This window comes from Pteropus alecto, unplaced genomic scaffold (genome assembly GCF_000325575.1).
Source record: "Pteropus alecto unplaced genomic scaffold, ASM32557v1 scaffold3, whole genome shotgun sequence".
Lineage (NCBI taxonomy): Eukaryota > Metazoa > Chordata > Mammalia > Chiroptera > Pteropodidae > Pteropus > Pteropus alecto.
Window position 1 is genome coordinate 30,888,355 of NW_006442484.1, and position 25,238 is coordinate 30,913,592.

Genomic DNA, 25,238 nt, shown 5'->3' on the forward strand with positions numbered 1-25,238 from the left:
TTAGGACTTTAATTGCAATTAAGTAATTTAATTGCCAATTGAACAGCAAAATTGCTAAGTGACTAATTTTAATGCCTATTTTAATTACCAATCATGACTGGGGAGGGAGCTAATCAAGTTACATCAAGCAGTACCAGAGTAATGATGTGAAGAAAAAAAAAAGAAGAACAAACATTCAAGGCTACATGCATTAAAAAAAGAAGCATAAATTAAATAAATGCAAACACAATCTTATATATGTATAAAAATACTGTATTTCAATATCTGAATACAGAACATGAAAGAGAGAGCAAGATTAATTAAAGAAGCCCCTGTCAATCTTCAAAGTAAAGAAAACCAAGTCAAATTTTTATGTGATATTTACATGGCACTCACACTAACCCAGATAAAAACAAAGCTGCATATAGCTGAGAATAAAAGACTGTTTCCTCCTTGGCTAGTTAAATATTTAGATTGAGGGTTTTTTTTTTTTAATTCTTTAAAACTGAAATGCTATAAAAAAGAAAAACAAAGTTTCCAATGCAGCAATGTGAGGATTTAAATTTGAAAAGCAAACAGGACCAGTGCAGTGGGACTATATTCTCTTTCCTGCTGGCTCTCCTCCCCACAACCCTTCACCTGAATGAAGAGTTCTATTAAAGACCTAATTCCTATCCATAACTTGTCCCATGTTACCTTGAGAAGTGCCGTAGTATGCCCTATCTTAAATGTTTTAAAATATGTTTGTGAGTAAAGAAGAAGAAGAAGGAGAAGGAGAAGGAGAAGGAGAAGGAGAAGGAGAAGGAGAAGGAGAAGGAGAAGGAGAAGGAGAAGGAGAGGGAGAAGGAGAAGGAGAAGGAGAAGGAGAAGGAGAAGGAGAAGGAGAAGGAGAAGGAGAAGGAGAAGGAGAAGGAGAAGGAGAAGAAGAAATCAGCTAGGATTGCATCACAATTAAAATTACTTAGAACACAGGGGATATACCTTGTCTTAATAGTATTTCTTCATTTTGCAGTTAAAATAAACATGCCAGCTCAAGATAAAGGCTGTAAACCAGCAGGCAACCAGAAACACTGGTGAAAATATTCTTGGCCAATACAAACACATTTTCAAAAGTTTTCATATCCAAACTAATTCTCGGATTAGCAATATGGAAGGCAATATTAAAAGAGGGAGGTAGAGCTGAGCTCAAAAAAATAGAAAGCGATTCCCTGATAGACAATAACAATGCTAGTATTTTCCAGCTATAGGGATCACCTTGGCAGACAGCCACCTCATTTAGAGTAACAATAGAAATCCATCAAATCTTCATATAAAATAAAAGTCATGATGCAAGATGCATATCTCGGTTTTGTGTGTGTGTGTGTGTGTGTGTGTGTGTGTGTGTGTCCCAAAAATATACATAGTGTATATCTACAAAAAGGCCTGAAATTACTCATGAATTATATGTAATGTTATAACTTGAAGAAAAGCAAATAGTGCTGCTTAGGATGTTATTACTAATGGACATGAATTCTGAAATGAAGCACAGCAGGACTTTTGGCCTGGCTTTTGAAGGGGGAACACGTTAATAATCACAGGGCCTAACAGGCTGCAATATCTGCTCATGACAATAACAGCTTTATAGGCGAGTTCTTTGTGACTGATTAAAGGACACACTCACTGTCTATTCAGCAGTCGTGGAGATGGAGTCGTTATTGACAAGCTAACTACTGATCAAGGTTAAAATTCATTGAGTACTGATGCTAAACGGAGAAATAAAATCTCAATCATTAAAAGACTACCAAAAACACACCTCAGAAAAGGTTGCCATAACTCAGCCATATCTTATTTTTTTCTGCATAAGATTTTCTGCTATACACATACACGAAAGATCTTATATTACTTGATAATAATTATCAAAATGATTACACTAACTCAAGCACTAAGTAACAAATTATCAGCCATTACCGAAGGAGAAAAAAAGAAGAAACATTATCTTGTAATTTCAAAATGATTCTGAAAGGACATGACAAACTTTCAAAATGTTAACTTTCTGAAACTGGACATTACTGAAAATATACTTTTTAGACTATTTATGTCTATTTTGAATATTTTGTTAGTCTATGAGTTCACACGAATTAATGTGGTTTACATATTGTTGGAAGCAAAATCTTTTAAAAGATAATATGTCTATAGCTTTCATATATTCCTTAATAGCTAAAAGTAAAAACATTCTAGTAAGTTATTTTACTTTTGTTAGCCTTAAGTTTCTTATTGTTCAGTGTTGCCTCTGCATTAGTGAAGGAAAAAGGAGGGATACAGTAAAAGACAACCATGTTTACAATTTGAAATTAGAGTCAATAAATTAAGCATATTACTAGTCACCAGGATATTTAAAAATAAGACCTGTGAAATATTACAGAATCATTCCACTAAGATCTAAACAGTGAGTTCAGTATGCTGTCAGTGACATGTTGGGGGAAAAAACAAATGACCACTAGCACAACATACATGATTCAAGTTGAAGTAGACACATAGTGAGTGTGTATGGAGAGGTGTGTATAGAAAATGGTTTGCTGAGGAGAGCCTCCTTATATTTATGTTTCATATTTCTAAGCACTGTTTTCTGTAACTTTCCAAAGTTGAAGATAATTGCCTTTGAAAACATAATTTCAAATAGTTTACAATAGATTTAGGAGTTATATTGAAAGGACTTTCAGTACACCTGTTTTTCCTAAGAGTCCTTTAATTTTCTGGGTTCCAAAAGCATGGTGTTCCTACAAATTACTAACTCTTAAGTAACCAGCTCTGGAAATCAATTTTCCATTTCTCCATAAACTCACTGATTACTACTTGGTGGGCTGATTGGCGATTTCCAAGACAACAGTTTTGCTAAACTTTACATACTTTGTATCATCTAGAGGTGTGAGTGGGACGGCAATACAGAAACATATTTCACACCAGGATGATTTGACAGGGCCCCTCAAACTACAAATAGATGTAGAATTCGAAATGCGGTTCTGTAACTCAATTTATATCACTGAAACTGTGAGATGCTATCTTCCTGTTGTTATAACGTATCTAGGTCAAGGGATATAAATTGTACCAGGTTAATTCATTTTGCTGTTCAGAGAGTCATTAAGTTCCTCCCAGAATATATGTGATTGATATCCCTAGAGGTGAAAGGCTAAAAGAACCATATGGCAACATGTTGCATTCCGTATGCTATCTGCCCATCCGTGCTTAAGCTGCCATTAGCAACATCTGTACTTTACGGAAATCCAGCTGCGCCAACTCCGGCTGACGGAATTGTACTTGGGGGGGAAATCTAGCTTAGCACCATTAACTTGAGACTTAGAGTCTATCTACCAGGACGGATGGAAGCTTTCACAATTAGACGAGACGACACAAATGCTTTATTAAAGTTTAATTTTGAACTCCCAATTAGCGAAACTGCATTACAAATCGATTGCAATTTCCTAGAAGGCTCAGCAAGTTCTCTGCCTGCCTGCCACGTGCGAGAGGCTCCAGAGCACGCTTTCCCAGCTCCCTGTAGCTGAAAGGGAAGGGTTCAGAGCTGGGTTCTCCATATCCCAGGATGTCCCTAAAATCCACGCCAGCCCCTCCTTCCGCTGGGCAGGGGAGTAATAGGGCAGATCTCGGGTGCGGCGGGTGACGAGAGGGGATGATTCCAAAGTCCAAGGCATCAGGGGGGAGGCGAGGGGTGGGAGTAAATGGGGGAGGGGCAGCGGGAAGCTGGGAGTGGGGTGTCCTCTAGCATCTTGGACTCTCGGGAAGAGCCACATCTAGTCAGCCACGCAGAAGTTTCTCTTTCGCTCTTCGCGCTACACACCCGGATTGGCTTCCTGCGCTCAGGCCGGGGGTGGGAGGAGGAAGGCGTGGGGGACAGGAGTCCCGGAAGGACTGCCTGGAGTTTACACCAGCTCCCCTCCCCCACTCCAAACAAAGCCCCCGCTCTGGGTCCAGGATACGTTACCTGCCCGGCGCTCCCGGCCCCTCGGTCACTGCATCACCCGCTGGGCGCGCCTTGTGTGGGTCCCGCTCCTCGGGACGCAAGAAGTGGTTGTCCCGACCAGCTAAATCCCCCTCACTCCTTGTGTTAGGGGAGGGAGGGGGAAATGGGGTAAGTAGAAGCGGAGGCAGGGCCAAAGGGAACTTACTGATATTTAAATAAAAAAATAATTTAAAAAAAAAGAAAAAGCAGTTGGCGGGGTCCGGCCAGGGGCAGAAAAAGCTGGTCAGCTTTCAGGGGGTCGCGGGCAGGAGAGTAATGGGTCCGGGAGCGGCCACCCGCCCCCCTCCCCCGGCCCCCAGCGGCGGCGGCAGCTGCACACACAGAAGCCCATTGTCGCCAGCTCCCGGCGCGCAGCCCCGCGGACTCGGCCCCGCGGCCAAGCGCGTCAGCGGCCCCGTCAGCCGGGCCGGGCTCCGTGACGCGCGCACAGCCCGCTCTATAAATAACCCGCCTCTGGGTGACTCGGGCTGCTTTCCAGTGACGCCGGGGGCGAGGAGAGAGAGGAGGAAGGAGGAGGGCGATGGAAACAATAAAACCACCCTCTGGCCTCCCCGGCCTCCCCAGCCTCCCTCCGCCCTCCACGCCGCGCTCCTCCGGCCACTTAGCGAACGCCGCTCGGGAGTGGGAAGGACCTAGCCGCGCCGGCGTCCTCTCATTCTGGCGGGACACCCGAGGATCAGGACCCAACGGGGATAACTTCAACGCGGGGAAACGAGAAAGGGGAGGGAGCTTGGCCAACAGTTTAGAAAGAGGGTCGCTGAACTTACTCCCAGATTGATTTAGACCTCGATGTTTTTTCTCTGTTCTCCCTCACCCATTCTAGTACAGGGGGGCGGCGGGGGGCGGGGGGAGTAAATTTTCAATTCAAAACGAAACGAAAAACTTGCAACTTAAAGGTTCTGATCTAGCATATTTTAAAATATATGCCTGTGTTTGCATTTCATGAGGTTCCACCTACATCCCACTCTGTATATGGACCATATCCTTCCTTGAAGTATTTGTCTCTTGAATTATTTGTCTAAGTTTTCGTGAGGCCAGGGCCACGTTACTCTTTTAATTTGGGGAGTTATATAAATGGTGCCCAGAAGAAGTAGTGTGGGCCTGGGTTCCAGGACTCATGCTCTCAGCCCCAGAGCCTTTTGCATGTCTTTATGGCCTTGAGCACAGCATAAGCCTTGAACATAGCACATTTGAATTTTCCAAAAGTCTATAGTCCTTCAAAATTCTGGACTTTCATCAAGGCTGCCAGTTAAAAGGGACTTTCTCTCTATAGGTAGATTTTTTTGTAGGACTTCCTCTTCTAGTTTAGGCAATTCTGTCCCACACCCTGACATTCCTCTGGCCCATTAAGTTGCCCACATATTTAATTGTCTTACTAGTCTATAAATTGGTGGTCGTCTCCTTACTCAGAACCACCAATTTATAGACTAGTAAGACAATTAAATCTCCTCTTGAGCAAAACGTCTCACATATATGAACTCCAAATTTTCTGGGCTGCTGATATATAATTTGACCATGCAAGCAAAGTTTTGAAGAGAGCTGGCATGGATAGAGTGAGTTAAAAGGGCTGGAGAATTGGTTTACAATGGAGACAAAATGGTGTAGTAAGGGATTCACTGGGCTAGGAGTTGGATGACTAAGGAATCTCTGGTTTTTAATTATGTCTTCATTATACCTCTCTGTGCCACTTAGCAGAAATCATAGCCTCTCTCTGCCTCAGTTTCCTCATCTTCAAAATGAAAAGCTGCTGGTTTCTAAGCCCCTTTCAACATTAACATTCAAGGACACTAAAGGACATCATTGTGTTCAAGTATAAAATTACTAATATGAACACACAATGTCCCATAGGAAAAGGGTAACCAAATGTAGACTAATTCAGCTCCTCACAGTTTATTATTTTGTACATTTACAAAAAGAAAATCTATCAGGGCCACTTCAGGAAAAGAATGAATTCAACTATACCACTAAAACTATTTTAAGAGGAAAAAGTAGTTGTCACTATATGCTTCATTTTCCTGACAACAGATAGTTACATACAGTCTGATGATGTCTTAGGCCCTTTCTAATGCTTTGTTCTTTCATGTGAGTGAATGAATTTTGGGTACCAAAATGTAGTAGGACCACTTTCTTCAATTTTACCCCCAAATCTGGCTTGTTTGGTCTTTAGGAGGAAGAAAATAAACACAGAAGTGTTTATTAAAGAGTGAGATTTGTGAGACAGCCAAAAGTCTTCTTCTGATTGACCCTCATCAGAGAGTCAGAATCTGCCTTATTTTCCTGTCTCCAGGTTGGTGAAGGCAGAAAACATAAAAGTGGCAGAAACACATTTAGAGCCAAAACATTTGCTTCACATAGACACCACCAAAGTGTGATCACAACTAAAAGTTAACCAGTATGTTCCCGGTTCCAAAAGCACATCTGTCTCCCTTTCCCATAAAATGTTTGGTATCTCTAATTTAATTTTGTCTTAAAGTTTTTACTTCTGCAGCTTAAAAGGGGGTATTTTTCTATCACTGCTACTACCCTGACACTTCTAGCTTCTCACGTAGTTTTAAATCAGTACTCTTTTGCTTACTTCTTATCTCTTTTTAATCAGTCAGTTCCATTCACCATTATCCTTAACCTTAAAATTTTAACAGAATGAGAATTAGAGTATACAAGCTAAAATTGAAACATACCCAGTTTCAGAGGCGGGAAACAAAGCTTGGCTCTAAGATCAGTAGAAATACAGTGAAACAATCAGTTTCTTCAAAACAAAAGAAAAATAAATAAAACAATCATACTGAAATCTGTGAAATAGGAGACTGAAAATATGGAATTTTTTTTTTATTTGGAGCTCCTTGATAGCATAAAGCTTATTACAATTTTTCAAACATAGTGAAGGTTTTAGAATGTGGACATTTCTCAATATTTCCAAAGTTTCTGTCTACCTGAGGTTAAATCCTTTGAAAAGACTCCTGTACGTAACAGTATTGAAGAATTTATTAAAGAAACTACTGTGCACTCTTGCCTTATTACTCAGTTAATCCAGATCTATATTTAGAGAGTGGTGCCAGCCAGGTTGAGGCTTCAAAGGAATGAGCACAAATATTTGCCATGTCCTGTGCAGTATAGTTTTGGTGATAGAAAATTCATTTTGGAAAATATCATTCAAGTTAGAGTATAAGCAAATCTCAGCAACCTTCAAATGGATACACAGAAGGTTAACAAGAAAAGCATTGAGGGATTCTCAGTATTCCAAATGAAAGGAAACGAATAACTGAGATTATAGAGCTAGGAGCTTTCTGCATTTAAAAAGCCAGAAATTAAGGCAGACAGCGTTATAAAAATTTTAAAGAAAATAAATTCAGCAAAATTAACAGGACTTCAAGTATCAGTTCAAAATACGGACATATAGGCATAACCATCCTTTCTGATAAGGTTGTCCTGATTTTTTTGGTTCATTCCCCAAATTGCACAGACTTTGGCAACTCATTGATGGGACCCATTGCAAATAACTTTGATCTTCCAGTATAAATTATAACATCAAAACAAGATTTGTTAACACCTAATTTAAAAGAAAAATTCTTTGTGAGGGTTCAGAATCCTAGGCCTGTTTGTTCTTCGATCCATTCCTGGCTCTTTTCCCCTTCTCTGATTTATACCATGGGGTACTGATCCTGAGAGTAGCATTTCCCTGCCTTCCTTAGGACCAGCTGCTGGCTGGGTGTGACCGATGGGAAGAAAGAGTGGGAAAGTGGAGAGATGGAGGATGGGAAAGTCAGGGTATTCCTCACTCCGTCTCCATGCTGTAGCTCTTGCCAAATGCCTGGTGACTCTTGACACTGCCTTCCAGTTAACATTCTTTTTCTCTTGATTCCTTCAGTTTAAGGATTGTAGTGGTTTTATGCTATTGAAAGTGACTGTCCTCTTTGGTTTTTCAGCCCTTCTGTCACTTGTTTTACAGATTACATGAATTAAATTTTCCCTGTGTTGTGTACTTAGAGCAGTTTCTGTTTTCCTAGTTGGAGCCTGACTCCATTGAAAAGCATTACTGGATGACATACATGGAAAACTCTATTATTCCTTGATTCTCTTTAGTTAGACATTCTTTTTTTTTTTTTTAATGTGCTATTTAGAAGTATTAGTAAAGGGTTCAGTCCTCAGAAAAGCTTCTAGAAAGAAATGCAACAAATTTTTAAAAATCAATTTTCTGTGGACATAATATTCAAAGCTATAAAACAAAAATATTATAAACTTTATTGTTTATTAACCAGAACAGAGCTAATACCTAGCTGAGACTGATACATAAATTCCTTGCTAAAAGGAATAGTGGCATAAGATACCTGTCAAAGCTTAATTTTCATCACACATCTTCTGTAGGGCCCACTCATTCTCCAGCTTATTTGCCAGTGGTCACTCTGCCTCCTCATGTCTTACAGAGAGAAAAGAGAAAAAAAAATTTTTTTAAATTATATTACTGATTTGAAATCTCATATACGTGAATCCTTGGGATAATATTTTTAAATCTAAATTATGTCTCCACTTTTTTCTCCTTGTATGTTCTGCTATTGCTTGTCCCCTCCTTTCCTACTCCTATAAGTAAGTAAGTCTCTTGCTAGATAGATGTTCATTGCCCCAGGAAAGAAGAGACCCCCTCCCCCCAAAAAAGGAATAGGGTTGCAGCCTAAGTATCTTTAAGAAACTTCAGGAGGAAGTGTCTGAAACTGGAAAGAGGATCCCCATGGACATACAGCAGGGGAGAGAGAAACAGAAAATGATCAGTGTTTCCTGGAGAAGAAACAAGGAGCTCGGACCTGATACTGGAGAAGTTGCCTAAGAAGAGACCCAGGGTAGACTTGGCAAAGGAGTCCCATGAGGTTATGGTTCTAGCATTCAGGTGTGTAATGGGAAATGAGTCATCACACAAATACTATCTAGATCTCATTCATCTGTACCAGGAATTGTACTAGTTCCTCTTTCCACTGACCAGTCAACACCCCAGGTAGCCACAATGACTGGTCAGGACTTGTCTGGGAGCCACCAGGAAGGGTCTCTTCCATATTTTTTTCTCTGCACTTGAGCATGGAAAGATGTAAACTGCCACCACAGGCAATAGTCTGCTAGAGAATACAGCCAACACAGAAAACAGATTCAAGAGACAGAGAAGGAGAAAGTGGGTGTTGAAGACATTTGAGTCTGGATCAAATTACCTGGCCCTCAAGGTATGTAAGTAAAGCAGTTCTCTTAGCTAAAGTCAATTGGGACTGAATTTTCTGATATTATCGTTGGAAAGAGTCCTAACTGATATGCTTGCCACTAAAAACTGTTCAAGTCCTTCGTGCTATGGCATAGTAAGTACAGAATTTACCCGATGACTAATATTGAGTATTACGCATAGGTTATCAATTTATTATGCTACTGCTACTACGCAGGGGAAAGGAGGGTTTAATATTATCATGAAGGAAATCGCATGTCAAAATCAAATAGGAGTGCCCATTTTTGGTTAAACCTTCTGGGAAGATGAGACTTTTTGCCACAGAGACATTAAACCCTTCTATGACCACTACAGAAAATTCAATAGTTAAAGCTAGAAATGTGAAACAAGGCAGCTTTTGGGCCCTGTTATTTCCCACCTGTTTTATTTATTGCTGTGCACTGCCTCTATTTTCCAGTCCTAGTCGAGTAATAGTAGTTTCTCAAATTGCCCATGCTGCTTCATGTATTAGTACCTTTGCATTAGCTCTTTCCTCAGACTTGAATGAGCTTGCCATACTGTCCACCCTTTAATACTCAGCTTAGTTGCCTCAGCTTCTGTGAATTTTTACCTGACACCAGCACTGCCCTGCTCCTCATACTTCCACATACATACTCTAAAATTGATCACTTACTTGTCACAGTCTATATAACCTTCTATTGTGACCAATATGCAATTTTTTAAGCTTCTCTATCTCCCTACTAGACTGAGCTCCATGAGGGCAAGAATTCTCTCCAATGCATCTTGGAATTTTTAGGGATCTGGCCACTAGGTATCTACAATTATATGTGAATTATAAAAATAAATGAATACATGAAATGAGTGAATGTGAAGCAGAAAGAATCAAACATTTTTATAGTTGAGACCTCGGAGTTAACCTAATCCTGTGAATCAAATATTTGCCACAATAACAGGAATAGCAAAGCTATAACTTCTAATAGAATGGAATATCAGAGCTCATCATAGGATAGCATCTTTATTTTATTCTTGCACAGATATAGCAATATGTTACAAAGTTTAAGAATTCTCATTTTTAAAAAATTTGGCTACCTTCTCTTTTTCAAATTTAAAATTTCTTTCTATTTAAGTATTTTATTTCCTGTGCATGTCTATTTGCTCTCCAGAACTATGTGGTATACAAAATATGGATACTGTGTATGTATCGCATTTTGTTATAGACAAGAAACAAAACATTAGTTCAAGTAGCAAATAAATTCAGAAAAGAACGAAACTAATTATAACTGGAAAAATAACACTCCACCCACTTTACACACACACACACACACACACACACACACACACACACTCATATCCATACTCTAATAATTTTATGATTTCAACATTTTTGTGTAGGAAGGGAGTTGCTGTCACTTGTAAAGGTTACTATAATGCAATCTGCTTCTTATAGACCTATAGGAACCTGGACATAGAAGCAGAAGAACAAACAAAGTGGGAATTGACATAGCTCTGCATAGAAACTTAGTCAGTTATCTCTATTTAGGGTAGACTCAGTGCAGATTGTGTTATATTTGGGAAATGTTTCTCTAAATGTGAATTGCCTTTGGTAATAATTATTTGCCTTTGGGAGATATATATGTGTAGAATCCAGTGGATGATCAAGAAGAATGAAGTGGTAAATCTTCATGGCTACCAATAGGTAAAAGTTGAAATACAAACTCTACAGGGACTGTGCTGTTAGAGACCTTCTGTAGTATTATTTTAGGCTGCCTGACTGAGGCTTTGGTAAAGGTATTGCTACTAATAACATCCATGGGGTGTACTGGTTGGGAAAGGAAACCCTCCATGAGATCAAGCTATGGTGAGCAAGACATAAGGTACTGAAGATATGTATTGCACAGATATGAAGAAAAAGTGCTTTCTAAGAGGAATGTAAACGATAGTGGATCTTGAGACAGGGGACTAGAGACAAGGAAGCAAGGCTAGAAATTGGGGTCTGCTTTTAAGGGATCTCTGTGAATATATTGTTTTTTATTGTTCTTTTCCTTTGAACTATTGGGAAAGTTTTATTTAGTGGACAGTTTCTCATTTTTCCTCTATGTTATAATTTCCTTCATTTGTTTCTGACCTTTCGTTGTTGTCAACACCTGCATAGACTTATATGGTGGGATTATGGGACGATCACGGAAAAGAACAACATAGAGAAGTAAAATCTTTTGCACATTGCACCTCCCCAAGGCCAATGTTGTGACCCTAACTTCTGGTAAATAGCAGAGAAATGAGTGGTGGGCTTTGCCAAATGTCTCAGAGCTTCCTGTCTATTCTACCTTTAAGTGTTGATTCCCTATAACCCCCTGCCAAACACATACGCACTTTCCTCCTTCTAAAAATCTGGCTATTTCTTCCCTCTTCCTTCAATTCTCGTCATTTTTTCTTGGATTTTGGCAACAGCCACCTATCTCGTCTTCTGTCACCAGTGGCTTTCATTCTCTGATCTGGTTCTACTCCATGCCATCATCAAAGTTGTCTTTCTAAAGAGAGCTGGCCCATGACCTTCCCTGATGCTCTGCCAGTACTTCCGGTAAAAACCTTCTTTCCTCTTGTTATTGTCCTCAGGACTTCTACTGAAAGTTGTACCTTTCATTTGGAGACTTAGGTATTCAAAGAGGTGCCATTAAAGCTATTTGTTATGCTATGAGGATTCCATTTAAAGCTTTATCCATTTAAAGATTACCCAAGTTTTTAGTATTGGGACAGATGGCACCACAGTAGAAGCAGCAATGTCCTCGAAAATCTGTCAAATTTGTTTGGGAAAGTAAATGTTCACACAGTGATCAAAAGACTTGTGGAATATGCTTCTTTAGTAATTCTATAATTCAGACAAATATTTCTGGTACAAGGTGAATCTGTGTGAGGAGAGATTGTAATATGAGATATGAAAGAGAGCCTGGTGGGATCTGTGAACACAAATTTTGCATACAGATGGACTAATTATTGGGCAAGGCTCTTTACCTCTGTACTTTATCTTTACCATGTTATATCAAGGGCTTTATGACACACAGAGCCCACTTAATTTCTTGAAATTAAGTTATCTATAGCATTTTCAAAAGTCTTCTATGGAGTTAAATTCATGCCCAAATTTCTAATATGCATAATGATTTATAAACACATAGAAGAGAAACGAAGAACCAGAAAATATTCCCCTCTATCCATCCCAGTAGGTCATGCCATTGAAAATTCAGGGACCAAGACAGCTTTGAAATCCAGTCTGGAGTTCCCATTACCCCTCTCCTTTATATCTCTGACCTATCTTGATTGAATGGATAGCATAAAGCTAATATATAGAGTCTTGGCCTCATGTATATCATAGAGAAGAACATCACTGATGTGTTTATAAATGTCATTAATATAAAATTTCTCCTAAATCAAAAACAATAAAGTTATAATACATTCGACTTTGTTATTTAGTTTATAGGCCTTAAATTCAAAAGCTCTTCACCCACTGCTGCCCACATATGCTGACAACTGTTCTGATCCCAGCAGGAGTAACAGATTTTATTTCTTAAGCATTGCAGAACTACAAACACAGTGTTATTATTAGATGAAAGATCTCATACTGGCTTTGCAATAGAGAAAAAAGAAAGAATCGAGATGAAAATAATCCAGGCTATTTTAAAATGCCCCACATTTTCAATATTGTAATTCAATTTGGTATTCAAAGGTAACATATTCAAATGGCTCAGAATTCAAAAGGTACAGTAATAATTTCTGTCATTTTCCCATTCCCCTGCCATCTAGTTCTTTCCAGGTTAACCCGTTTTTATAAAATGTTTGTAATTTCTCCCAGAGACAGTTTATGTATATACAAGCAAATATCAGCACACATATATGTTTAAGAATGTATCTTTTTTTATTTTCCTTTAACAACTTATTTTTAGAGATAGTTTTGTATCAATACACAAAGAAATTTTCAATTATTTTTTCTGTTTGTATACTATTCCAATGCAGAGATATACATAATTTATTTGACCAGTATCAACTCAATGAACATTTAAGTTGTTTTCAGTCTTTTGCTAGTGCAAAGGTATCCCTGTGCTCACATCATTTTACTTATGGATATATATATATATCCATATATATAAAATTTCTTGGTTAAAATTATGTTATAATTTATTCATTTTTGAATTGTGATAAAAAATTCAAAAGGAGCAAAAGGATACATTTTAAAAAGTAAGTCTTCCTCATCCTCCTTTACCCAACCACACACTTTCTTTTCCCAGAAGCAAATATGTCTCCAGCCTTTTGTATATCCTTTCAAAGAAATTACACACACACACACATGCACACACATACACATGTATGCACAAGAATGTGCATATAGGAGTTCATTTATTTAGACATATTTGTATTTTCTTCTGCGTTGTGGTTTACAGGAATCAGAAGGCTCTTGCAAAACTGTCTGATTCAGTATAACCATTTAAATTAGGAACATTCTCTTCTATCGCTTCATACAGACCATCATCATTTAAAATGATAATTCCACCAATTTCTTCTATGCACATCTGTTCCATGTGGAAGGATAGGAGGCTACAGATAAAGAGCCCTGCACTGTCCTCAGCCAAAAATTGTCTAACGAGATGAAATTCAGTCTGGAGTTGGCCCTGCATGTCTGGGGAAAAGCCATTACCCTGTAATCCTATCCTTGTTTAGGGCTTCTCTTCCCCTTTCCCTTGTATTGGATCCCTTGTTTCTTCTGGCCCATGTAATCCTCTTTTCTTTAGTGTTTCCCACTCCCTTCTCCTCCACATACATATTCTTTCTCTCTTAGAATTAATCTTCCAGTAGCCCCAGAGCAAGAGCGTCTAGGAGGTAAATTTTTCAAGACCCTATATTTCTTAAAATTTCTTTATCTGATTAATAGTTTTCTGGTAATACAGTGTTAGGTGGGAAATACTTTTTTTCAGAAATTTATGGGCATTGCTTCAATCTCACTATTCAGAAGTACAATGCCATTGTGATTTCTGATACAGTTTTTCCATTTCTGGAAACTTTCATGATCTTTTCTTTGTTGCCAATGTTCTAAAATTTTCTGATGATATGCCTCAATGTGATATTATTTCTATCCACTATGTTGAGCACTGGATAGGATTTTCCATATGGAAATTAATGTCTTATAGTTGTAGAGAATTTTCTTTTTTTAATAATATTTTTTATTTTTCAGTAATAGTTGGCATACAATACTACATTAGTTTTCAGTATACAACATAGTGATTAGACACCTATATAACTCACAAAGTGATCACCCCAATAAATCTAGCGCTCTTCTGACACCGTACACAGTTATTACAATATTATTGGCTATATTCCTTATGCTTTATATTGTCAAGACTATTTTGTAACTATCAATTCGTACTTCTTAATCCCTTCACCTTTTTTACCCAGCCCCCCAAACCTCTCCCATCTGATAACCCTCAAAATGTTCTCTGTATCTATGAACTTGTTTCTATTTTTTGTTCATTTATTTTGTTCTTTAGATCCTACATATAAGTGAAATCATATGGCATTTGTCTTTCTCTATCTGACTTACTCCATTTAGCACAATACCCTCTAGGTCCATCATGATATATTCCCTTTACTTTTAGTCTGTGTGTCTTTAATCTGAAGTGAGTCTCTTGTAGGCAGTATATATAAAGGTCTTGTTTTCTTATTAATTCAGCCACTCTGTCTTTTGATTGGAGCATTTAATTCTTTTTCATCTGAAGTGCTTGTTGATAGATACGTAGTTATTGCCATTTTTTATTTATATTTTTGATATGTATTTTCTTCTTCTTAAAGAAGTCCCTCCAACATTCTTATAATACTGGCTTGGTGGTGATGAACTCCTTTAGCTTTTTCTTGTCTTGGAAGTTCTTTATCTGTCCTTTGATTCTAAATGATAGCTTTGCTGGGTAAAGTACTGTTGGTTGTAGGACCTGGGTTTTCATTATTTTGAATATTTTGCGCCAAACCCTTCTGGTCTGCAAAGTTTCTGTTGAGAAATCGGCTAACAGTCTTATAGGAGCTCCCTTGTAGATAACTAATTATTTTTCTCTTGCTGCTCTTAAGATTCTCTCTTTGTATTTAACCTTTATTTTAATATAACGTGGGACATTTTCTTGAATTATTTACTAATGATTTCTTCTTATGTGCTTCTTCTTTCTCTTTCTGAAATTATATTTATATAACTCCTGGATTGGTCCTTTAATTTTCCCATGCCTTTTCTTTATATTTCATTTTGTTTTTGTGTATTTTTTGAGAAAATTCCTCAATTTTATTTTTCAACTTAACATTCTTATATACTTTTTCATTTATTTTTATGATGGCAAAATATATATAACATAAAATTAGGCATACAATTTAGTGGCATTAACTATATTAACGTTGTTGTGCAACCACCATCACCATCCATCTCCAAAACTTTACCATCCTCCCAAACTTAAACTCTATACTTATGAAGTAATAGTTCTTCATATTCTTCCACTCACCAAGCCCCCAACAACCACAATTTTATTTTCTTTCTCCATGACTTTGATGGAATGTATGTCCCTCATTTAAGTGGAATTATATGATATTTGTCTTTTTGTGTCTGGCTTATTTCACTTTAATACCCTCTAAGTCCATCCATGTTGTCGTAAATGGTAGGATTTCATTCCTTTTTATGGCTCAATAATATTTCATTGTATATCTGTACGACCTCTTCTTTATCCATTCATCAGTTGATGAACCCTTAGATTGCTTCCATATCTTGGTTATTGTGAATCTCACATTTTGTTTATCCAGTCTTCAATCAATGGATGTTTGCTGTTTTCATATTTTGGTTATTGTGAATAATGCTGCTATAAACACCAGTGTGTCATATTTTTAATTTATGCTATTATATATTTTTTTACTTTTTGAGAGTTCTCTGCATGTTCTATTTGTGTAGTGTTTTGTTCTTTTTTAAGGCTATAAAATTATATCTTAATTCTCTGAGGATACAAATGATAGTATATATGTGTATATATGTACATATATATGCATATGGATATATGTATATGTACATATATACAAATTTATAAATATGTATATAAATTTAATTCTCCCTGAATGATAGTATCTATTCCTCCAAGTTGCATTTGATCGCTTGTTTATTTTGGTCTCTCCTTTCCATGTTAGAGGTTTTCTTAGATGTCTTATAATCCTTGATTTTCTGCTCTTGATTAAAAATGTAAGACAAAAAGCTAATTGGGAGCTCTGAATGCATATATGCATATGGGGCTCACTGACCTTGCGCTTTACTGCAGGGTGATCTATGAAAGCTCTTTGTTTGGCATCCCTTCTGTTGGCAGTATTTTTAGGTCTTTCCAGTTGAGATGGTCAGGTTACCAGAGAAAAGTTCACCTATCTCCTTCTTGGAGGGTTGAGATCTGGCTGCCAGAGTCCTGGTAACAAGTGTAAGAAGGAGCTTGAGGGGGTGTTTTCAGTAGGATATTCAAGTCTTCAACTGTGCCTGGTCTCCCTCAGTCCAAAATAAAACCACAGACTTATTCTAAAGTGGGGAGAGTCAGTCTCTCTGTGGAATGGAGCTGGGAAGGAGATCAAAGGAGATTCAACTTTCACCCAATCCTCTTTTAGCACTGACCTTCCCTCCTTCACTTTCAGTTCCAGAGTTACCTGGTGTTACCATTTCCTGAACCATTCTGTTTGGTTAATGAGGATGTTTCTCAGCTTTCCCATTATTGTCTTAGTTTCCACCCTCCGGGGTCTGCTAAGTCAGTCAGGTTTTCATCTACCTATTTTCCAATTTCAGAAATATGTTTCTGATATCTCTTGTCTTCCTCCCCATCTTTTCATTTTCTTAAAAAAAAAAATGACTTTAAGATTGTTTTCACTGGATTTCCTAAAGTGGTGATAGTTAATATGTATGTGTTTAGTTCTTAGCTTAACCCCACATTGGCACAGCATGTTTATGCTCCTCTGGAAAAGAGGGTAAGGATCTCCTTGATTCACCACACTTCCAATAGATTTAGGGATTTAGAATTTTGTTTTACGACATTAACTTAATGCTGCCTTGTTGAAAATTCTCTTTTCCTCATTTTGAGGTGATATTTAGAAATTGGTTTATTTCTCCACAGCTAAGACATTGAAATAGGGTCTAAATCATATAAAGTGTCCATTCTGAACAGGTAGTTGACATGTCAGCAAATAAGTCTATTTTTTAGAGGTGCAATTTGCCTATGGACAACTTTATTAGAAGGAACAATCATTGAGAAAATTCTATTAACTTACGGTGGATTTTAAATTATAAATGATTGGTGTTACTCGACCCCCATTTATCAAAGAAAAAGGGCTCCTCTAGATGGCCTTTTTAAAGAAGTTTCACATATCTTCCTCAAGGTCTTTTCAATTGGTCTAATTAAAGTAATGTTGAAGTAATCAAAGTAAATCTGAGAAAAAAAAAAAACTTAAAAATAAAAATGGCACCTGTTTATTACCCAGATATATCTGTTCCCTCTGCTTCATTTTAGTCATAGCTATTTAATTTCCTGAAACAAAAAACAAACAGATTTTCAGTAATGTCAGTACTGCAGAGCTAGCATAGGACAGAAGAGCCAGCTGTACTCGATTTCTTCTTATGCATCATCAACAAAATTGGCAGCTAAGTTCTGATTTCAGAGCCTTTATGGTTAATGATGATGTACAAGCTGTGCTTGATTTTCAGATACAAGACTGATCTTTGCTGACAGAAAAATCTATTTTTGATTTGTAAATTGAGCAAATTTGATGCAAAATTATTGATGTAGGATAAACGCAGATCATGAAGATATCATTTTTAGACTCACATTTCTAACCTTAAAACCACTTCAGTTTATTATTGTTACAGTCATCATCATCCTTATCAATATTAGCATTACAATGAAGGTAACTAAGTATTTAACTAAAATTGCAGTTAAGTTTTGTGAATGAATCATATATCGACGAATTTTATACTTACTTAAGAGTGTGACTGCAATGAAAAAGAGCAACAAAATTAATTAGCAATCAATTCTATCAGCATGCCTCTTCTGAGTTTAAGGCTAATCCAGAATCATATGTTACAAGTAATCACGGGTAAAAATCTTCTGATGTTATACAAAGAATGGTGGAGCAAATAGGTTTGAAAGGGTTAAAAAATGCTTCTTCGATTATAAGGTCTTTGACAAATAGAAATTATATTTCGGTCATTGCTTAAAGCAGCTACTATTTCTTTAATTCATACAAATCAATTTTACCATTGACTTTTTCAGAAGTAGTAATAATGGCCTTGTGCAAAATTATGTAGCCATGAAATATTGTCTTAGATGTTCTTTCATCTGGTCCCCGTTTATGAGCCGCCACCACACATACCCAGTTCTTTCATACTATCCATTTTCTAGTGCTGGTACTCCCTACCTGCTTCCCCATACTCTGGCTTGCTCCTTCCTTATTCCATACCTATTACTCCTTAACCTTATCAAAAATTATCTGTCCTTTTTCTCATTCCTTTAAAATTTTGCAAAGACACACATGTTAAGAACTTGAAAATATTTATTTCCTAAATATGTTGCCTTTCTAGGAGTACAAATTTACATTTTTAAGAGGAACTCTTGAAGACCTATTGCCAGCAGTTGAAATGTCACATTTTTCTGTCTGTCAACGAGTGGCAAAAATCTATATCTTACAATAACCAACGTTTACTTATTGATTCTCCCCAGCTTAAAATGTGTATTTCTGAAACATAATGAGATAGAGATTAAGATCAAGGGCTTTGCAGTCAAATGGAGCTAGTTTTGAAACTCAACTCTGCTACTTACTAGCTGTTAGTCATAATTTACTTATCTTTAAGATGGGATACCAGTACCCACCTCATAGGGTTATTATAAGAAGTAAATGACTTAATGCATGTGAAATGATTACTATAATGTTGAGTATTAATGTAGGGTTTCAATAAATGTGAACTGCTATTATTATCTATGTGATTGATACTGTATAATTCAAGTATTCTTTTTAAATTGTTGATTTTTTTTTTTGGCGTCAAACATAGGTTACATATTTACATATATTTATATCCTACAAAGAATATATAAACCTAAATAAACCAAGGATATGGAAGGCATCAAGTCTTGTTCAACTGTGTTTCTCTAAGATTGCATATAATAATTGCTAAATAAATATAAAATTTTATTTAATCTACCAAAATATGTCTTTGATTACAATATATATTTTCTATAAGGAAAAAATAGTTTAAATAAAGAAAAAAGATAGGCTTTTACACTAATGTACTTGAACTGAACAAACCATTTCTTTTTGTGTTTCTTCAGTAAGATCAAATGAAGCATTCTCTTAAAAGATAAGCCCATCTCTTTTGCTATCAGCATGACGGAAACCTCACAAGTTATAAGCAATAAACCAGTATCCCAGGGCCTAATTTACTATCAAGAAGCACATTAGATTCCTTCAGATTACTAGCAAAATATAGCATATACTCCAAAGATCTTAAAGAGTTGATATCTCCTTATAAAGTGCTACCTGGTTTATTATTAAGGAATAATTTAAATGTTTGGAGAATGTTTTAATAATATCAGCAAAACAACATCAGCATCAATGATATTTGGTCTGATTTTGTAGGGCATAATTAGGTCTGGGAGATAAAAATCTTTTAGAAATGAGGGAGAAAACCTATTGTTCAATGATCATTAAAAATGAGCATCCAAGAGAGCATCTCTGAGTACAGAATCTACTCACAATCTGCAGTGAACTCAATCTAGAGATCTTTGAAATTGTTTCTATGTATTGAGTTCAAGATGCTGTCATAATGAGTGACTGGTGAGAGACTCCAAATGAGTGTAATGAAAGACACCAGGCCCTCAAATAGATAATTTGATGTCTGACAAAATCTTAAAGCCACTTGATTGGAAGCTGTTGAATAATTTTTAAATATTGGAGAAACCCGATGTGACCAAGTGACTTAGTGACTGAGTTTTTGGATATAGGTATGAGTAGAGTAAGGAAACCTTGCCTATTCCTATATTAACCTGTGTTTGCATCCCATTTCTTTAGAAACTCTGTCAATGTGTTCTCACTATATGAAGCCATGCCTTGCCCTTTCCCTTTGAATTGGAGTCAGCTCACCGGAGTCAACAACACTGAGTATCCCAGAGGAGAGGGAGTCCCAAGGCTCCAGCTCCAGGTAAATGAGAGCCATTCACCATTTTTTGTTACACTGCGGCCTCTCAAAAGAAAATATACACCCCTTGCCCCATTATAGCAATTTCATGTCAAGGTCTTTTTTCATTTGTGGCTGCCACATCTGGGAGCTGCAGGAATGAATAGACACTTCCATCTTAAACTGGCTATCCTCTTTCTCCAAGAAAGTATCAAACACCCATTTTGACCCACATTTCTACGTCTTACCTCACTCATCATCAGAAACCTATGCTCACTTTGCTACCTGCTCTTTTTATTACCCATGGACCAAACCCAACTCACAGACTGTTTTTGTAAATATAGTTTTATTGGAACATAACCATGCTTATTTATTTACATATTGTCTATAGCTGCTTTCACACTAAAAAGGCAGGGTTGAATAGTTGTGACCAAGGCCACCTGGCCTGCCAAACTTAAAATATTAACTATATGGCTCTTTTTAGAAAAGAGCTGACCCCTAGCCAAACATTCATCCTCATACTACTCTTCACGTCCACTCATATGACCTGCTTTTTCACTTCAGCTGTCATCCCAAGCCCTTGTACTCTGACACCTGAAGCTAACAGTTCATCATCAGCAAACTTTTTTGCATCCTTAACTTCATCTCTGAATGTTCCCTTTGCTCTCTTACTCTAAGTAAAACATGGATGCCCTTTGAAATCACTTCTGATGCATTGTAGTCAGTGTAGGCTGTTTTTCTTTAACATCCTAACCTAACTACAGGCCTGATTCTGGAGTGGATGTTCTCCTTGCTCTCCTCTTCCAAATCTACTCTCCTCCCTCATGCTTCCAAAATGCCAGTTGTTTGAAGTTTTTGCCATCAGACTTTATCATCTATTACCCCTCCTTGTTGTCGTCATCTAGAGAACTCAGTTGCCTTCTTATTTGATAACTTTAGCACTTGGATCTTTATCTTTTTATTATTCCACAGTTATTCTCACAGACTTCCTTCTTACTGACTTTAATACCTACATGGATGATACATCTAATACCTTAGACTATTGTTTCTGAACCTCTCCATTTTACAATAAAATTATGTTATTCTTCACCTACCCTCAGTCACTTTCTCATATAGTCATACTTTTGACCTTGTGATCATCAATGAATCCATTATCTCCAAATCTCAAGTGCAAGCATGCCCCTCTCTGACTACAGTCACCTAAACTAACAGCTCATGAAATTAAGTACGTGTACACGAGCAATATTTTGACTTTATTAAGACTTGCTAATTTGTTGAGTTTGTGATTGTATCATTACCAATCTGCCCTCCTCAGGTCCTCTCTCCTGCATACCCTGCTGGGATTTTATGATACATAATTAAGGCATTCTTTGACAACACCCTATACTTCTCTCTGCTACTCTCTTTTATCTGGCTGAGCTGCAACCCTGATTCCCATGCAATAGTTCCCATAATTCAAAACAAATGAACATTGGTTAAGACACAATAATTATGCTGTCTAGGAACACTTTAAATTCTGTCTATATAACAAATTGGTAGCCGTAATTGTCAAGATTTTCCAGAGGAATGGACCAATGGGAGATAGAAGATAGATAGATAGATAGATAGATAGATAGATAGATAGATAGATAGATAGATAGACAGACAGATAGATAGATAGATGATAGACAAATAGATAGATGATAGATTGATAGATTATAAAGAATTAGCTCATGCAATTATGGGAAGGCTGAAGATTTTCAGTCATGAAGCTGGAGTTCCAGGAGAGTGAATGGTATAGTTTTAGTCCATGTCCAGAGGGCTGAGGACCAAGGAAATCAGTGGTGTAAGTTCCAGTCCAAGTCCAAGTCTTAAATCAGAAGACTGAAGTCCCAGCTTCAAGACAGTCAGGCAGAGAGAGTAAATTTTCCCTTCTTCAGCATTTTTGTTCTATTCAAGCCCTTGGTGGATTGGATGAGGCCCATTCACTGAGGAGGGCAGTCTGCTTTATTCAGCCTACAGATTCAAATGTCAGTCTCACCCAGAAACACCTTCACAAATATACCCAGAACAATATTTTAGCAAATATCTGGGTACCTTGTGGCCCAGTCAAGTTGACACAAAGTTAACCATTGCAGTAGTCAAGAGCAATTGTTTTACTTCCATAGGACTACTGCATTCTCGCTTTCCAAAATGATATTTTGTCTTCGTCTTGTGTTTACTCCTTATATCTCCTAAGCCCTTTTAATCTCTGCTTATAAGATTGTTTCATAAGTCATGAAACATGAGAAAATGAAAATGAAATTAATTCAATAAGAATTCCTTCACCTTTCAACCTAAAGTTTTCCATCCATCACACTCTATACATGTTTTATTATAAAGAGTCTTTGTTAACTTTGACTTCTCAAGGGCTTGGTTTCTCAATTATCTTCTCATCCTCTTCTAAATCACCATTTCTTTACTCAGTTGCTCCCATTGTCAAAAAGCACCTCTAGTAACTCCTTTCTTAAACACGCACACATACACACACACACACCCTGACTCCAACAGTAGCAATAACAATAGCAATAACAGAATAAAGACTCTCACTTCACTTTACATCTTCCTCCAATCGTCTCTTGGTTCTCCACTAAAATGTTTTCTCAGGAGTCTTCCCTGTTCATCCATTTAAAAGTAGCCACACAGTTATTCTTTATCATATCTTTCTATTTGAAGTCTCCACATTGTGTTTATCACTTTCTTATATGTATATATGTTGATGATGTCTGTTTAATGCTTTTCTCCCCCAAAATATTATATAAACTCTATGAAAGCAGGTAATTCTTCTGTCTTTTCACCTCTGTATTATCAGTACATACGGCAGACATAGAGGATCCTCAATAATAATTTTTTGAATGATTGAATAAATGAACCATTTCCTATTTTTTCTGTTTACTACTAAACCATAAGATTCTCAAAGGAAAGAACTTTGTCTTTGTGTCTTATCTGTCTTTGCAGTTGGTTTCATAAAGACTTGCTGAATGAGTGAATGAATCATTGACACAAATGAGCAATAATCTAAAGATAAAAGTTATTAACTAACATAATGTGCTGCTCTTGAAATTTGCATTGGCATTTTTACTTTAAAAAAATCAGAATGATTTCTTTGAGGGTTATACTAATTCCTCTTAAACTAGTCTAATTTGTGTGACTTATACATATGCATCTAAATTAATTTTTCTAACTTTAACCAAGGCTTATAAATAAATAAGTATACATATATGTATGTAGATGGATGGCTATATATACACCTACCCACATATATATAAAACATATGTTAGTCCTGTTCTAAGAATCTGCCAAAGTTTCTTGGTAAGACTTGCCAATTGCAATCATGTGACAGGATGACAGTTCTCTTCTCTGGGAGAAGTCCAGACTTCCAGTGTCTGGGACGGAAATAATATAGACCAAGAAACATATATAGCTGATGATGGATGATTTTTGGCTCCTGTAATGTGAGCTTTGGTCTTCTTATTGGGAAACTGAAAATCATTAGACCAGAATTATTTTTATTTCTACGCGGCTGAAAATTTTTTCTTTTTGTATTTCTGTATTTAGGCACACTTCAAAGACAATTTGCTTGGTCAATATGGGTTTATATTAAATTTTACCACCCAATGACAAATTGCATGAGATCTTTTTGCCAGTGTAGCTGCCTTATTTCTATCAGAATAGTAAGTACGTATCCAAATATATCCAATTACAGATGCTTTCTTGTTGTCAATAATATAGTACTGCTTAAGAGTAAAGATGTTCTCACTCTCAGGCAGAATTGATTTTGAGATGACAGGGACACTTCAGTGATTGCATTTATTCACACAGAGGAGGTAACAGTTACGAATGCTTTAAGCTGCAAGCAACAAAAGCGTCAACCAGCAGCAGTGACTTCAACAAAGTTGGGTTCAGTGGCACAATGACATTTAGGCTCTCATCTCTGCAATTCTACTGGCCCTCTCTTCAATGTTAAATAATGGCTGCAACACAAACATGTTCTGACACACTTGTCCTAGCACAAAAGTGTTTAAATGCAGCAAAAAGGAAGTGTTACAGATAAGTGATTTTCTCCTTGTATACTGTCCTCTCATTAAGGAGAGAAAATTCTTCCTTGAAACTCTTCGACAGACTTTTCTTCATATCTTATTGGCTATGGTCCCATGACAATGCTTGGTCCCAAACCAAGCATTGTCATGGGACCATAGCCAATAAGATATGTTGGTCCCATGACAATGCTTAAGCCAGTTGGTAAAGCCACCTTTTCTGAGAACTAAGGATTATTGCCTGATTTTTGAAAAAAATTGGGGCTTCATTAGAAAGAATAAAAAGAAGAATGACTTTTGTGTTGGCAAGGAATAGTGCCTCCCACAGAAGATTATCAAGAATACTCATGAGGCTTCATGGAGAATATCATACTTATGTTGAATCTTGAATTCAAGTGAAAGTTGGCCAGGAGAATAAAGTCTGGAAAGGTTGAAAGGAAGAGAGAGCTGCTTCTGCAAATATGTAGAACAACCAGAGAACTACAAATCATTAGATAGAGCTGGGCATTCTGTATGTGTAGAATAGTGAGAAAAGTCACTGCAGAGGTTACAGATGTCAGGTCACAAAGGCAGCGTGGAAGCAAGAAATCAAGTTCTCACACCTTCAGGCATTCATTCTGAGGTTTCAAATAAATAAAGTTTCAAATAAATAACTGACAGGGCTTTCCCTCCATGTGGGGCTGAGAAAATCTAGACATTTCAAGGACAATATTGTCATCTCTCTATTACAAAGAAGAAAGATGAGAGCAATCATTACTTAGAATCTCTCTCTCTCTCTCTCTCTCTCTCTCT

At 37.1% G+C, this 25,238-nt stretch overlaps 1 long non-coding RNA gene across 1 annotated transcript; it reads right to left on the reverse strand.

Annotated features, from left to right (window-relative positions):
• Window positions 1–3,343: 3,343 nt before the first annotated feature.
• Window positions 3,344–4,794, reverse strand: LOC112470387. Its single transcript, XR_003042974.1, has 2 exons — window positions 3,956–4,794; window positions 3,344–3,514 (listed from the first exon to the last, which is right to left on the reverse strand). It is a non-coding gene; the product is annotated as an uncharacterized LOC112470387 (long non-coding RNA).
• Window positions 4,795–25,238: the final 20,444 nt, after the last annotated feature.